Genomic DNA, 14,676 nt, shown 5'->3' with positions numbered 1-14,676 from the left:
AACTGCTTTACCAACAGAATGTTAATCTTTTCCATTGCTGTTTTGTTGGCTGACTGAAGGAAGATATGCAGTGCATTTGAACCAAAGCAGATGTGTGCTGACAACTTAAATGCACAATCATGTTTGTGTTTTTTCTTTCTTTCTTCCATTCTTCTTTCTTAATTAAATATTAAGGTAGCAGATTATAATCAATGACTATTGACATAAGAAAAAGAAAAAAAACAGTAAGCAAAGTTGCTCCAGGTGAGGCTTGAACTCACAACCTCGACATTGCTCAACAGATACTGTCTTATAAGTACCGTGCGCTGACCAATTGCGCCACTGGAGCACTTAGCAGCATCAGTTGGTTATGCAAGATGTGGACTTTATTCAATACAATCAGTACAGTCATAAGAATTGAAAAAGAAAATCATTTTTGGTGATGAATGATGAGCAACAAACGAACGTGCATGCCAGATGGCACTTGAATAAGCTGTCCACGGTGATAGAAAAGGTTTAAAAAAAAACTACAACAATGATATCATAATAAATGTCATATTTTAGCTTCTGTGGTCATTTTTTACAAGCTAAACACTGCAAGACTATTTTACAGTTGAAGCAAGGATAAAATATCAACTCTAGTGATGAGACACTTGCTGTAATTACTTCCACCCCAGATGAGACTTGGACCCACAACCACTGGCTTAGGAGGACAGTGACTTATCCATTATGCCAGTGTTGCTTACTGATGTACTTATTTAAGACTGTTAGGTTTTTAATAGTCAATTATTTATTTTTGAGAAAAAGTGAAGCTGTTTACTGTGTTCTTTGCATTACCAAGTCCAGCAAGAAATGTGCTGGTACTATCCAGAGCTGTCAGTATGGATTATAATGCTATATTGCAGAAAATCAATTTGATGCAACTGCTTTACCAACAGTATGTTAATGTTTTCCATTGATGTTTTGTTGGCTGACTGAAGGAAGATATGCAGTGCATTTGAACCAAAGCAGGTGTGTGCTGACAACTGAAATACAAACTCATGTTTGTGTTTTTTCTTTCTTTCTTCCATCCTTTGTAATATCATATTAAATATTAAGGTAGCAGTTTATAATCAATGACTATTGACATACGAAAAAGAAAAAAATAGTAAACAAAGCTTCTCAAGGCGAGGCTTGAACTCACAACCTCGGTATTGCTCAACAGATACTGTTTTACAAGTACCTAGCGCAAACCAATTGCACCACTGGAGCACTTTGCAGCATTAATTGGTTATGCTAGATGTGGATTTTATTTAATACAATCAGTACAGTCATAAGAATTGAAAAAGAAAATCGTTTTTGGTGATGAATGATGAGCAACAAAGGAACATGCATGCCAGATGGCACTTGAATAAGCTGTCCACGGTGATAGAAAAGGTTTATAAAAAAAACAACAATGTTATCATAATAAATGTTATATTTAAGCTTCTGTGGTCATTTTTTTACAAGCTAAACACTGCAAGACTGTTTTACAGTTGAAGCAAGGATAAAATATCAACTCTAGTGATGAGACACTTGCTGTAATGACTTCCACCCCAGATGGGACTTGGACCAACAACCCCTGGCTGAGGAGGACAGTGACTTATCCATTATGCCAGTGGTGCTTACTGATGTTCTTATTTAAGACTGTTATGTTTTTAATAGTCAATTATTTATTTTTGGGGAAAAATTGAAGCTATTTACTGTGTTCTTTGCATTACCAAGTCCAGCAAGAAATGTGCTGGTACTATCCAGAGCTGTCAGTATGGATTATCATGCTATATTGCAGAAAATCAATTTGATGCAACTGCTTTACCAACAGTATGTTAATCTTTTCCATTGCTGTTTTGTTGGCTGACTGAAGGAAGATATGCAGTGCATTTGAACCAAAGCAGATGTGTGCTGACAACTTAAATGCACAATCATGTTTGTGTTTTTTCTTTCTTTCTTCCATCCTTTGTAATATCATATTAAATATTAAGATAGCAGTTTATAATCAATGACTATTGACATAAGAAAAAGAAAAAAACAGTAAGGAAAGCTGCTCCAGGTGAGGCTTGAACTCACAACCTCAGCATTGCTCAACAGTTACTGTCTTATAAGTACCGCGCGCTGACCGATTGCGCCGCTGGAACACTTAGCAGCATTAGTTGGTTATGCTAGATGTGGATTTTATTCAATACAATTAGTACAGTCATAAGAATTGAAAAAGAAAATCATTTTTGGTGATGAATGATGAGCAACAAACGAACGTGCATGCCAGATGGCACTTGAATAAGCTGTCCACGGTGATTGAAAAGGTTTAAAAAAAAACAACAACAGTGTTATCATAATAAATGTCATATTTTAGCTTCTGTGGTCATTTTTTGCAAGCTAAACACTGCAAGACTGTTGTACAGTTGAAGCAAGGATAAAATATCAACTCTAGTGATGAGACACTTGCTGTAATGACTTCCAACTCAGACGGGACTTAAATCCCACAACCAATGGCTTAGGACAGGCATGTCCAAACTGTGGCCCTCCAGCTGTGGAGAAACTACACATCCCAACATGCCCTGACACAGCTTTAGCATTCTCTGGCAGCAAAACTGTGTTTGGGCATGCTGGGATATGTAGTTTTACAACAGCTAAGGGGCCGCAGTTTGGACATGCCTGGCTTATGAGAACAGTGCCTTATCCATTATGCCAGTGGTGCTTACTGATGTCCTTATTTAAGACTGATAGGTTTTTAATAGTCAATTATTTATTTTTGAGAAAAAGTGAAGCTGTTTACTGTGTTCTTTGCATTACCAAATCCAGCAAGAAATGTGCTGGTACTATACAGAGCTGTCAGTATGGATTATCATGCTATATTGCAGAAAATCAATTTGATGCAACTGCTTTACCAACAGTATGTTAATCTTTACCATTGCTGTTTTGTTGGCTGACTTAAGGAAGATATGCAGTGCATTTGAACCAAAGCAGATGTGGGCTGACAACTTAAATACAAACTCATGTTCGTGTTTGTTTTTTCTTTCTTTCTTCCATCCTTTGTAATATCATATTAAATATTAGGGTAGCAGATTATAATCAATGACTATTGACATAAAAAAAGAAAAAAAACAGTAAACAAAGCCGCTCCAGGTGAGGCTTGAACTCACAACCTCAGCATTGCTCAACAGATACTGTTTTATAAATACCGCGTGCTGACCAATTGCGCCACTGGAGCACTTAGATGTGGTTATGCTAGATGTGGATTTTATTCAATACAATCAGTACAGTCATAAGAATTGAAAAAGAAAATCATTTTTGGTGATGAATGATGATAAACAAATGAATGTGCATGCCAGATGGCACTTGAATTAGCTATCCACAGTGATAGAAAAGGTTTAAAAAAAACAACAACAATGTTATCATAATAAATGTCATTTTTTGCTTCTGTGGTCATTTTTTGCAAGCTAAACACTGCAAGACTGTTGTACAGTTGAAGCAAGGATAAAATATCAACTCTACTGATGAGACACTTGCTGTAATGACTTCCAACTCAGACGGGACTTAAATCCCACAACCAATGGCTTAGGACAGGCATGTCCAAACTGTGGCCCTCCAGCTGTGGAGAAACTACACATCCCAACATGCCCTGACACAGCTTTAGCATTCTCTGGCAGCAAAACTGTGTTTGGGCATGCTGGGATATGTAGTTTTACAACAGCTAAGGGGCCGCAGTTTGGACATGCCTGGCTTAGGAGAACAGTGCCTTATCCATTATGCCAGTGGTGCTTACTGATATCCTTATTTAAGACTGATAGGTTTTTAATAGTCAATTATTTATTTTTGAGAAAAAGTGAAGCTGTTTACTGTGTTCTTTGCATTACCAAGTCCAGCAAGAAATGTGCTGGTACTATCCAGAGCTGTGAGTATGGATTATCATGCTATATTGCAGAAAATCAATTTGATGCAACTGCTTTACCAACAGAATGTTAATCTTTTCCATTGCTGTTTTGTTGGCTGACTGAAGGAAGATATGCAGTGCATTTGAACCAAAGCAGATGTGTGCTGACAACTTAAATGCACAATCATGTTTGTGTTTTTTCTTTCTTTCTTCCATTCTTCTTTCTTAATTAAATATTAAGGTAGCAGATTATAATCAATGACTATTGACATAAGAAAAAGAAAAAAAACAGTAAGCAAAGTTGCTCCAGGTGAGGCTTGAACTCACAACCTCGGCATTGCTCAACAGATACTGTCTTATAAGTACCGTGCGCTGACCAATTGCGCCACTGGAGCACTTAGCAGCATCAGTTGGTTATGCAAGATGTGGACTTTATTCAATACAATCAGTACAGTCATAAGAATTGAAAAAGAAAATCATTTTTGGTGATGAATGATGAGCAACAAACGAACGTGCATGCCAGATGGCACTTGAATAAGCTGTCCACGGTGATAGAAAAGGTTTAAAAAAAAACTACAACAATGATATCATAATAAATGTCATATTTTAGCTTCTGTGGTCATTTTTTACAAGCTAAACACTGCAAGACTATTTTACAGTTGAAGCAAGGATAAAATATCAACTCTAGTGATGAGACACTTGCTGTAATTACTTCCACCCCAGATGAGACTTGGACCCACAACCACTGGCTTAGGAGGACAGTGACTTATCCATTATGCCAGTGTTGCTTACTGATGTACTTATTTAAGACTGTTAGGTTTTTAATAGTCAATTATTTATTTTTGAGAAAAAGTGAAGCTGTTTACTGTGTTCTTTGCATTACCAAGTCCAGCAAGAAATGTGCTGGTACTATCCAGAGCTGTCAGTATGGATTATAATGCTATATTGCAGAAAATCAATTTGATGCAACTGCTTTACCAACAGTATGTTAATGTTTTCCATTGATGTTTTGTTGGCTGACTGAAGGAAGATATGCAGTGCATTTGAACCAAAGCAGGTGTGTGCTGACAACTGAAATACAAACTCATGTTTGTGTTTTTTCTTTCTTTCTTCCATCCTTTGTAATATCATATTAAATATTAAGGTAGCAGTTTATAATCAATGACTATTGACATAAGAAAAAGAAAAAAATAGTAAACAAAGCTTCTCAAGGCGAGGCTTGAACTCACAACCTCGGTATTGCTCAACAGATACTGTTTTACAAGTACCTAGCGCAAACCAATTGCACCACTGGAGCACTTTGCAGCATTAATTGGTTATGCTAGATGTGGATTTTATTTAATACAATCAGTACAGTCATAAGAATTGAAAAAGAAAATCGTTTTTGGTGATGAATGATGAGCAACAAAGGAACATGCATGCCAGATGGCACTTGAATAAGCTGTCCACGGTGATAGAAAAGGTTTATAAAAAAAACAACAATGTTATCATAATAAATGTTATATTTAAGCTTCTGTGGTCATTTTTTTACAAGCTAAACACTGCAAGACTGTTTTACAGTTGAAGCAAGGATAAAATATCAACTCTAGTGATGAGACACTTGCTGTAATGACTTCCACCCCAGATGGGACTTGGACCAACAACCCCTGGCTGAGGAGGACAGTGACTTATCCATTATGCCAGTGGTGCTTACTGATGTTCTTATTTAAGACTGTTATGTTTTTAATAGTCAATTATTTATTTTTGGGGAAAAATTGAAGCTATTTACTGTGTTCTTTGCATTACCAAGTCCAGTAAGAAATGTGCTGGTACTATCCAGAGCTGTCAGTATGGATTATCATGCTATATTGCAGAAAATCAATTTGATGCAACTGCTTTACCAACAGTATGTTAATCTTTTCCATTGCTGTTTTGTTGGCTGACTGAAGGAAGATATGCAGTGCATTTGAACCAAAGCAGATGTGTGCTGACAACTTAAATGCACAATCATGTTTGTGTTTTTTCTTTCTTTCTTCCATCCTTTGTAATATCATATTAAATATTAAGATAGCAGTTTATAATCAATGACTATTGACATAAGAAAAAGAAAAAAACAGTAAGGAAAGCTGCTCCAGGTGAGGCTTGAACTCACAACCTCAGCATTGCTCAACAGTTACTATCTTATAAGTACCGCGCGCTGACCGATTGCGCCGCTGGAACACTTAGCAGCATCAGTTGGTTATGCTAGATGTGGATTTTATTCAATACAATTAGTACAGTCATAAGAATTGAAAAAGAAAATCATTTTTGGTGATGAATGATGAGCAACAAACGAACGTGCATGCCAGATGGCACTTGAATAAGCTGTCCACGGTGATAGAAAAGGTTTAAAAAAAACAACAACAATGTTATCATAATAAATGTCATATTTTAGCTTCTGTGGTCATTTTTTGCAAGCTAAACACTGCAAGACTGTTGTACAGTTGAAGCAAGGATAAAATATCAACTCTAGTGATGAGACACTTGCTGTAATGACTTCCAACTCAGACGGGACTTAAATCCCACAACCAATGGCTTAGGACAGGCATGTCCAAACTGTGGCCCTCCAGCTGTGGAGAAACTACACATCCCAACATGCCCTGACACAGCTTTAGCATTCTCTGGCAGCAAAACTGTGTTTGGGCATGCTGGGATATGTAGTTTTACAACAGCTAAGGGGCCGCAGTTTGGACATGCCTGGCTTATGAGAACAGTGCCTTATCCATTATGCCAGTGGTGCTTACTGATGTCCTTATTTAAGACTGATAGGTTTTTAATAGTCAATTATTTATTTTTGAGAAAAAGTGAAGCTGTTTACTGTGTTCTTTGCATTACCAAATCCAGCAAGAAATGTGCTGGTACTATACAGAGCTGTCAGTATGGATTATCATGCTATATTGCAGAAAATCAATTTGATGCAACTGCTTTACCAACAGTATGTTAATCTTTACCATTGCTGTTTTGTTGGCTGACTTAAGGAAGATATGCAGTGCATTTGAACCAAAGCAGATGTGGGCTGACAACTTAAATACAAACTCATGTTCGTGTTTGTTTTTTCTTTCTTTCTTCCATCCTTTGTAATATCATATTAAATATTAGGGTAGCAGATTATAATCAATGACTATTGACATAAAAAAAGAAAAAAAACAGTAAACAAAGCCGCTCCAGGTGAGGCTTGAACTCACAACCTCAGCATTGCTCAACAGATACTGTTTTATAAATACCGCGTGCTGACCAATTGCGCCACTGGAGCACTTAGATGTGGTTATGCTAGATGTGGATTTTATTCAATACAATCAGTACAGTCATAAGAATTGAAAAAGAAAATCATTTTTGGTGATGAATGATGATAAACAAATGAATGTGCATGCCAGATGGCACTTGAATAAGCTATCCACAGTGATAGAAAAGGTTTAAAAAAAAACAACAACAATGTTATCATAATAAATGTCATTTTTTGCTTCTGTGGTCATTTTTTGCAAGCTAAACACTGCAAGACTGTTGTACAGTTGAAGCAAGGATAAAATATCAACTCTACTGATGAGACACTTGCTGTAATGACTTCCACCCCAGATGGGACTTGGACCCACAACCACTGGCTTAGGAGGACAGTGACTTATCCATTATGCCAGTGGTGCTTACTGATCTTCTTATTTAAGACTGATAGGTTTTTAATAGTCAATTATTTATTTTTGAGAAAAAGTGAAGCTGTTTACTGTGTTCTTTGCATTACCAAGTCCAGCAAGAAATGTGCTGGTACTATACAGAGCTGTCAGTATGGATTATCATGCTATATTGCAGAAAATCAATTTGATGCAACTGCTTTACCAACAGTATGTTAATCTTTTCCATTGCTGTTTTGTTGGCTGACTTAAGGAAGATATGCAGTGCATTTGAACCAAAGCAGATGTGTGCTGACAACTTAAATACAAACTCATGTTCGTGTTTTTTCTTTCTTTCTTCCATCCTTTGTAATATCATATTAAATATTAAGGTAGCAGTTTATAATCAATGACTATTGACATAAGAAAAAAAAACAGTAAACAAAGCTGCTCCAGGTGAGGCTTGAACTCACAACCTCAGTATTGCTCAACAGATACTGTCTTATAAATACTGCGCGCTGACCAATTGCGCCACTGGAGCACTTAGCAACATCCGTTGGTTATGCTAGATGTGGATTTTATTCAATACAATCAGTACAGTCATAAGAATTGAAATAGAAAATAACTTTTTGGTGATGAATGATGAGCAACAAACGAACGTGCATGCCAGATGGCACTTGAATAAGCTGTCCACGGTGATAGAAAAGGTTTAAAAAAAACAACAACAATGTTATCATAATAAATGTCATATTTTAGCTTCTGTGGTCATTTTTTGCAAGCTAAACACTGCAAGACTGTTGTACAGTTGAAGCAAGGATAAAATATCAACTCTAGTGATGAGACACTTGCTGTAATGACTTCCAACTCAGACGGGACTTAAATCCCACAACCAATGGCTTAGGACAGGCATGTCCAAACTGTGGCCCTCCAGCTGTGGAGAAACTACACATCCCAACATGCCCTGACACAGCTTTAGCATTCTCTGGCAGCAAAACTGTGTTTGGGCATGCTGGGATATGTAGTTTTACAACAGCTAAGGGGCCGCAGTTTGGACATGCCTGGCTTAGGAGAACAGTGCCTTATCCATTATGCCAGTGGTGCTTACTGATATCCTTATTTAAGACTGATAGGTTTTTAATAGTCAATTATTTATTTTTGAGAAAAAGTGAAGCTGTTTACTGTGTTCTTTGCATTACCAAGTCCAGCAAGAAATGTGCTGGTACTATCCAGAGCTGTGAGTATGGATTATCATGCTATATTGCAGAAAATCAATTTGATGCAACTGCTTTACCAACAGAATGTTAATCTTTTCCATTGCTGTTTTGTTGGCTGACTGAAGGAAGATATGCAGTGCATTTGAACCAAAGCAGATGTGTGCTGACAACTTAAATGCACAATCATGTTTGTGTTTTTTCTTTCTTTCTTCCATTCTTCTTTCTTAATTAAATATTAAGGTAGCAGATTATAATCAATGACTATTGACATAAGAAAAAGAAAAAAAACAGTAAGCAAAGTTGCTCCAGGTGAGGCTTGAACTCACAACCTCGACATTGCTCAACAGATACTGTCTTATAAGTACCGTGCGCTGACCAATTGCGCCACTGGAGCACTTAGCAGCATCAGTTGGTTATGCAAGATGTGGACTTTATTCAATACAATCAGTACAGTCATAAGAATTGAAAAAGAAAATCATTTTTGGTGATGAATGATGAGCAACAAACGAACGTGCATGCCAGATGGCACTTGAATAAGCTGTCCACGGTGATAGAAAAGGTTTAAAAAAAAACTACAACAATGATATCATAATAAATGTCATATTTTAGCTTCTGTGGTCATTTTTTACAAGCTAAACACTGCAAGACTATTTTACAGTTGAAGCAAGGATAAAATATCAACTCTAGTGATGAGACACTTGCTGTAATTACTTCCACCCCAGATGAGACTTGGACCCACAACCACTGGCTTAGGAGGACAGTGACTTATCCATTATGCCAGTGTTGCTTACTGATGTACTTATTTAAGACTGTTAGGTTTTTAATAGTCAATTATTTATTTTTGAGAAAAAGTGAAGCTGTTTACTGTGTTCTTTGCATTACCAAGTCCAGCAAGAAATGTGCTGGTACTATCCAGAGCTGTCAGTATGGATTATAATGCTATATTGCAGAAAATCAATTTGATGCAACTGCTTTACCAACAGTATGTTAATGTTTTCCATTGATGTTTTGTTGGCTGACTGAAGGAAGATATGCAGTGCATTTGAACCAAAGCAGGTGTGTGCTGACAACTGAAATACAAACTCATGTTTGTGTTTTTTCTTTCTTTCTTCCATCCTTTGTAATATCATATTAAATATTAAGGTAGCAGTTTATAATCAATGACTATTGACATACGAAAAAGAAAAAAATAGTAAACAAAGCTTCTCAAGGCGAGGCTTGAACTCACAACCTCGGTATTGCTCAACAGATACTGTTTTACAAGTACCTAGCGCAAACCAATTGCACCACTGGAGCACTTTGCAGCATTAATTGGTTATGCTAGATGTGGATTTTATTTAATACAATCAGTACAGTCATAAGAATTGAAAAAGAAAATCGTTTTTGGTGATGAATGATGAGCAACAAAGGAACATGCATGCCAGATGGCACTTGAATAAGCTGTCCACGGTGATAGAAAAGGTTTATAAAAAAAACAACAATGTTATCATAATAAATGTTATATTTAAGCTTCTGTGGTCATTTTTTTACAAGCTAAACACTGCAAGACTGTTTTACAGTTGAAGCAAGGATAAAATATCAACTCTAGTGATGAGACACTTGCTGTAATGACTTCCACCCCAGATGGGACTTGGACCAACAACCCCTGGCTGAGGAGGACAGTGACTTATCCATTATGCCAGTGGTGCTTACTGATGTTCTTATTTAAGACTGTTATGTTTTTAATAGTCAATTATTTATTTTTGGGGAAAAATTGAAGCTATTTACTGTGTTCTTTGCATTACCAAGTCCAGCAAGAAATGTGCTGGTACTATCCAGAGCTGTCAGTATGGATTATCATGCTATATTGCAGAAAATCAATTTGATGCAACTGCTTTACCAACAGTATGTTAATCTTTTCCATTGCTGTTTTGTTGGCTGACTGAAGGAAGATATGCAGTGCATTTGAACCAAAGCAGATGTGTGCTGACAACTTAAATGCACAATCATGTTTGTGTTTTTTCTTTCTTTCTTCCATCCTTTGTAATATCATATTAAATATTAAGATAGCAGTTTATAATCAATGACTATTGACATAAGAAAAAGAAAAAAACAGTAAGGAAAGCTGCTCCAGGTGAGGCTTGAACTCACAACCTCAGCATTGCTCAACAGTTACTGTCTTATAAGTACCGCGCGCTGACCGATTGCGCCGCTGGAACACTTAGCAGCATTAGTTGGTTATGCTAGATGTGGATTTTATTCAATACAATTAGTACAGTCATAAGAATTGAAAAAGAAAATCATTTTTGGTGATGAATGATGAGCAACAAACGAACGTGCATGCCAGATGGCACTTGAATAAGCTGTCCACGGTGATTGAAAAGGTTTAAAAAAAAACAACAACAGTGTTATCATAATAAATGTCATATTTTAGCTTCTGTGGTCATTTTTTGCAAGCTAAACACTGCAAGACTGTTGTACAGTTGAAGCAAGGATAAAATATCAACTCTAGTGATGAGACACTTGCTGTAATGACTTCCAACTCAGACGGGACTTAAATCCCACAACCAATGGCTTAGGACAGGCATGTCCAAACTGTGGCCCTCCAGCTGTGGAGAAACTACACATCCCAACATGCCCTGACACAGCTTTAGCATTCTCTGGCAGCAAAACTGTGTTTGGGCATGCTGGGATATGTAGTTTTACAACAGCTAAGGGGCCGCAGTTTGGACATGCCTGGCTTATGAGAACAGTGCCTTATCCATTATGCCAGTGGTGCTTACTGATGTCCTTATTTAAGACTGATAGGTTTTTAATAGTCAATTATTTATTTTTGAGAAAAAGTGAAGCTGTTTACTGTGTTCTTTGCATTACCAAATCCAGCAAGAAATGTGCTGGTACTATACAGAGCTGTCAGTATGGATTATCATGCTATATTGCAGAAAATCAATTTGATGCAACTGCTTTACCAACAGTATGTTAATCTTTACCATTGCTGTTTTGTTGGCTGACTTAAGGAAGATATGCAGTGCATTTGAACCAAAGCAGATGTGGGCTGACAACTTAAATACAAACTCATGTTCGTGTTTGTTTTTTCTTTCTTTCTTCCATCCTTTGTAATATCATATTAAATATTAGGGTAGCAGATTATAATCAATGACTATTGACATAAAAAAAGAAAAAAAACAGTAAACAAAGCCGCTCCAGGTGAGGCTTGAACTCACAACCTCAGCATTGCTCAACAGATACTGTTTTATAAATACCGCGTGCTGACCAATTGCGCCACTGGAGCACTTAGATGTGGTTATGCTAGATGTGGATTTTATTCAATACAATCAGTACAGTCATAAGAATTGAAAAAGAAAATCATTTTTGGTGATGAATGATGATAAACAAATGAATGTGCATGCCAGATGGCACTTGAATTAGCTATCCACAGTGATAGAAAAGGTTTAAAAAAAACAACAACAATGTTATCATAATAAATGTCATTTTTTGCTTCTGTGGTCATTTTTTGCAAGCTAAACACTGCAAGACTGTTGTACAGTTGAAGCAAGGATAAAATATCAACTCTACTGATGAGACACTTGCTGTAATGACTTCCACCCCAGATGGGACTTGGACCCACAACCACTGGCTTAGGAGGACAGTGACTTATCCATTATGCCAGTGGTGCTTACTGATCTTCTTATTTAAGACTGATAGGTTTTTAATAGTCAATTATTTATTTTTGAGAAAAAGTGAAGCTGTTTACTGTGTTCTTTGCATTACCAAGTCCAGCAAGAAATGTGCTGGTACTATACAGAGCTGTCAGTATGGATTATCATGCTATATTGCAGAAAATCAATTTGATGCAACTGCTTTACCAACAGTATGTTAATCTTTTCCATTGCTGTTTTGTTGGCTGACTTAAGGAAGATATGCAGTGCATTTGAACCAAAGCAGATGTGTGCTGACAACTTAAATACAAACTCATGTTCGTGTTTTTTCTTTCTTTCTTCCATCCTTTGTAATATCATATTAAATATTAAGGTAGCAGTTTATAATCAATGACTATTGACATAAGAAAAAAAAACAGTAAACAAAGCTGCTCCAGGTGAGGCTTGAACTCACAACCTCAGTATTGCTCAACAGATACTGTCTTATAAATACTGCGCGCTGACCAATTGCGCCACTGGAGCACTTAGCAACATCCGTTGGTTATGCTAGATGTGGATTTTATTCAATACAATCAGTACAGTCATAAGAATTGAAATAGAAAATAACTTTTTGGTGATGAATGATGAGCAACAAACGAACGTGCATGCCAGATGGCACTTGAATAAGCTGTCCACGGTGATAGAAAAGGTTTAAAAAAAACAACAACAATGTTATCATAATAAATGTCATATTTTAGCTTCTGTGGTCATTTTTTGCAAGCTAAACACTGCAAGACTGTTGTACAGTTGAAGCAAGGATAAAATATCAACTCTAGTGATGAGACACTTGCTGTAATGACTTCCAACTCAGACGGGACTTAAATCCCACAACCAATGGCTTAGGACAGGCATGTCCAAACTGTGGCCCTCCAGCTGTGGAGAAACTACACATCCCAACATGCCCTGACACAGCTTTAGCATTCTCTGGCAGCAAAACTGTGTTTGGGCATGCTGGGATATGTAGTTTTACAACAGCTAAGGGGCCGCAGTTTGGACATGCCTGGCTTAGGAGAACAGTGCCTTATCCATTATGCCAGTGGTGCTTACTGATATCCTTATTTAAGACTGATAGGTTTTTAATAGTCAATTATTTATTTTTGAGAAAAAGTGAAGCTGTTTACTGTGTTCTTTGCATTACCAAGTCCAGCAAGAAATGTGCTGGTACTATCCAGAGCTGTGAGTATGGATTATCATGCTATATTGCAGAAAATCAATTTGATGCAACTGCTTTACCAACAGAATGTTAATCTTTTCCATTGCTGTTTTGTTGGCTGACTGAAGGAAGATATGCAGTGCATTTGAACCAAAGCAGATGTGTGCTGACAACTTAAATGCACAATCATGTTTGTGTTTTTTCTTTCTTTCTTCCATTCTTCTTTCTTAATTAAATATTAAGGTAGCAGATTATAATCAATGACTATTGACATAAGAAAAAGAAAAAAAACAGTAAGCAAAGTTGCTCCAGGTGAGGCTTGAACTCACAACCTCGACATTGCTCAACAGATACTGTCTTATAAGTACCGTGCGCTGACCAATTGCGCCACTGGAGCACTTAGCAGCATCAGTTGGTTATGCAAGATGTGGACTTTATTCAATACAATCAGTACAGTCATAAGAATTGAAAAAGAAAATCATTTTTGGTGATGAATGATGAGCAACAAACGAACGTGCATGCCAGATGGCACTTGAATAAGCTGTCCACGGTGATAGAAAAGGTTTAAAAAAAAACTACAACAATGATATCATAATAAATGTCATATTTTAGCTTCTGTGGTCATTTTTTACAAGCTAAACACTGCAAGACTATTTTACAGTTGAAGCAAGGATAAAATATCAACTCTAGTGATGAGACACTTGCTGTAATTACTTCCACCCCAGATGAGACTTGGACCCACAACCACTGGCTTAGGAGGACAGTGACTTATCCATTATGCCAGTGTTGCTTACTGATGTACTTATTTAAGACTGTTAGGTTTTTAATAGTCAATTATTTATTTTTGAGAAAAAGTGAAGCTGTTTACTGTGTTCTTTGCATTACCAAGTCCAGCAAGAAATGTGCTGGTACTATCCAGAGCTGTCAGTATGGATTATAATGCTATATTGCAGAAAATCAATTTGATGCAACTGCTTTACCAACAGTATGTTAATGTTTTCCATTGATGTTTTGTTGGCTGACTGAAGGAAGATATGCAGTGCATTTGAACCAAAGCAGGTGTGTGCTGACAACTGAAATACAAACTCATGTTTGTGTTTTTTCTTTCTTTCTTCCATCCTTTGTAATATCATATTAAATATTA

The 14,676-nt window shown here is 36.8% G+C and overlaps 6 non-coding genes across 6 annotated transcripts; all 6 read right to left on the bottom strand.

Annotated features, from left to right (window-relative positions):
* Nucleotides 1-235: 235 nt before the first annotated feature.
* On the bottom strand, nucleotides 236-328 carry TRNAI-UAU (transfer RNA isoleucine (anticodon UAU)). Its single transcript is given in 2 exon segments — nucleotides 236-271; nucleotides 291-328. It is a non-coding gene; the product is annotated as a tRNA-Ile (tRNA).
* A 3,842-nt stretch (nucleotides 329-4,170) lies between these two features.
* Nucleotides 4,171-4,263, bottom strand: TRNAI-UAU (transfer RNA isoleucine (anticodon UAU)). The gene is given in 2 exon segments: nucleotides 4,171-4,206; nucleotides 4,226-4,263. It is a non-coding gene; the product is annotated as a tRNA-Ile (tRNA).
* Nucleotides 4,264-7,936: 3,673 nt separating this feature from the next.
* TRNAI-UAU (transfer RNA isoleucine (anticodon UAU)) lies at nucleotides 7,937-8,029 on the bottom strand. The gene is given in 2 exon segments: nucleotides 7,937-7,972; nucleotides 7,992-8,029. It is a non-coding gene; the product is annotated as a tRNA-Ile (tRNA).
* A 974-nt stretch (nucleotides 8,030-9,003) lies between these two features.
* Nucleotides 9,004-9,096, bottom strand: TRNAI-UAU (transfer RNA isoleucine (anticodon UAU)). The gene is given in 2 exon segments: nucleotides 9,004-9,039; nucleotides 9,059-9,096. It is a non-coding gene; the product is annotated as a tRNA-Ile (tRNA).
* A 3,673-nt stretch (nucleotides 9,097-12,769) lies between these two features.
* On the bottom strand, nucleotides 12,770-12,862 carry TRNAI-UAU (transfer RNA isoleucine (anticodon UAU)). Its single transcript is given in 2 exon segments — nucleotides 12,770-12,805; nucleotides 12,825-12,862. It is a non-coding gene; the product is annotated as a tRNA-Ile (tRNA).
* Nucleotides 12,863-13,836: 974 nt separating this feature from the next.
* TRNAI-UAU (transfer RNA isoleucine (anticodon UAU)) lies at nucleotides 13,837-13,929 on the bottom strand. Its single transcript is given in 2 exon segments — nucleotides 13,837-13,872; nucleotides 13,892-13,929. It is a non-coding gene; the product is annotated as a tRNA-Ile (tRNA).
* Between the last annotated feature and the right edge of the window lie 747 nt (nucleotides 13,930-14,676).

This window comes from Pseudophryne corroboree, unplaced genomic scaffold (genome assembly GCF_028390025.1).
Source record: "Pseudophryne corroboree isolate aPseCor3 unplaced genomic scaffold, aPseCor3.hap2 scaffold_1938, whole genome shotgun sequence".
In the NCBI taxonomy this organism is placed as follows: Eukaryota; Metazoa; Chordata; class Amphibia; order Anura; family Myobatrachidae; genus Pseudophryne; species Pseudophryne corroboree.
Note: the sequence above shows the minus strand (reverse complement) of the source record. Positions and strands in the feature narration are given on the sequence as shown.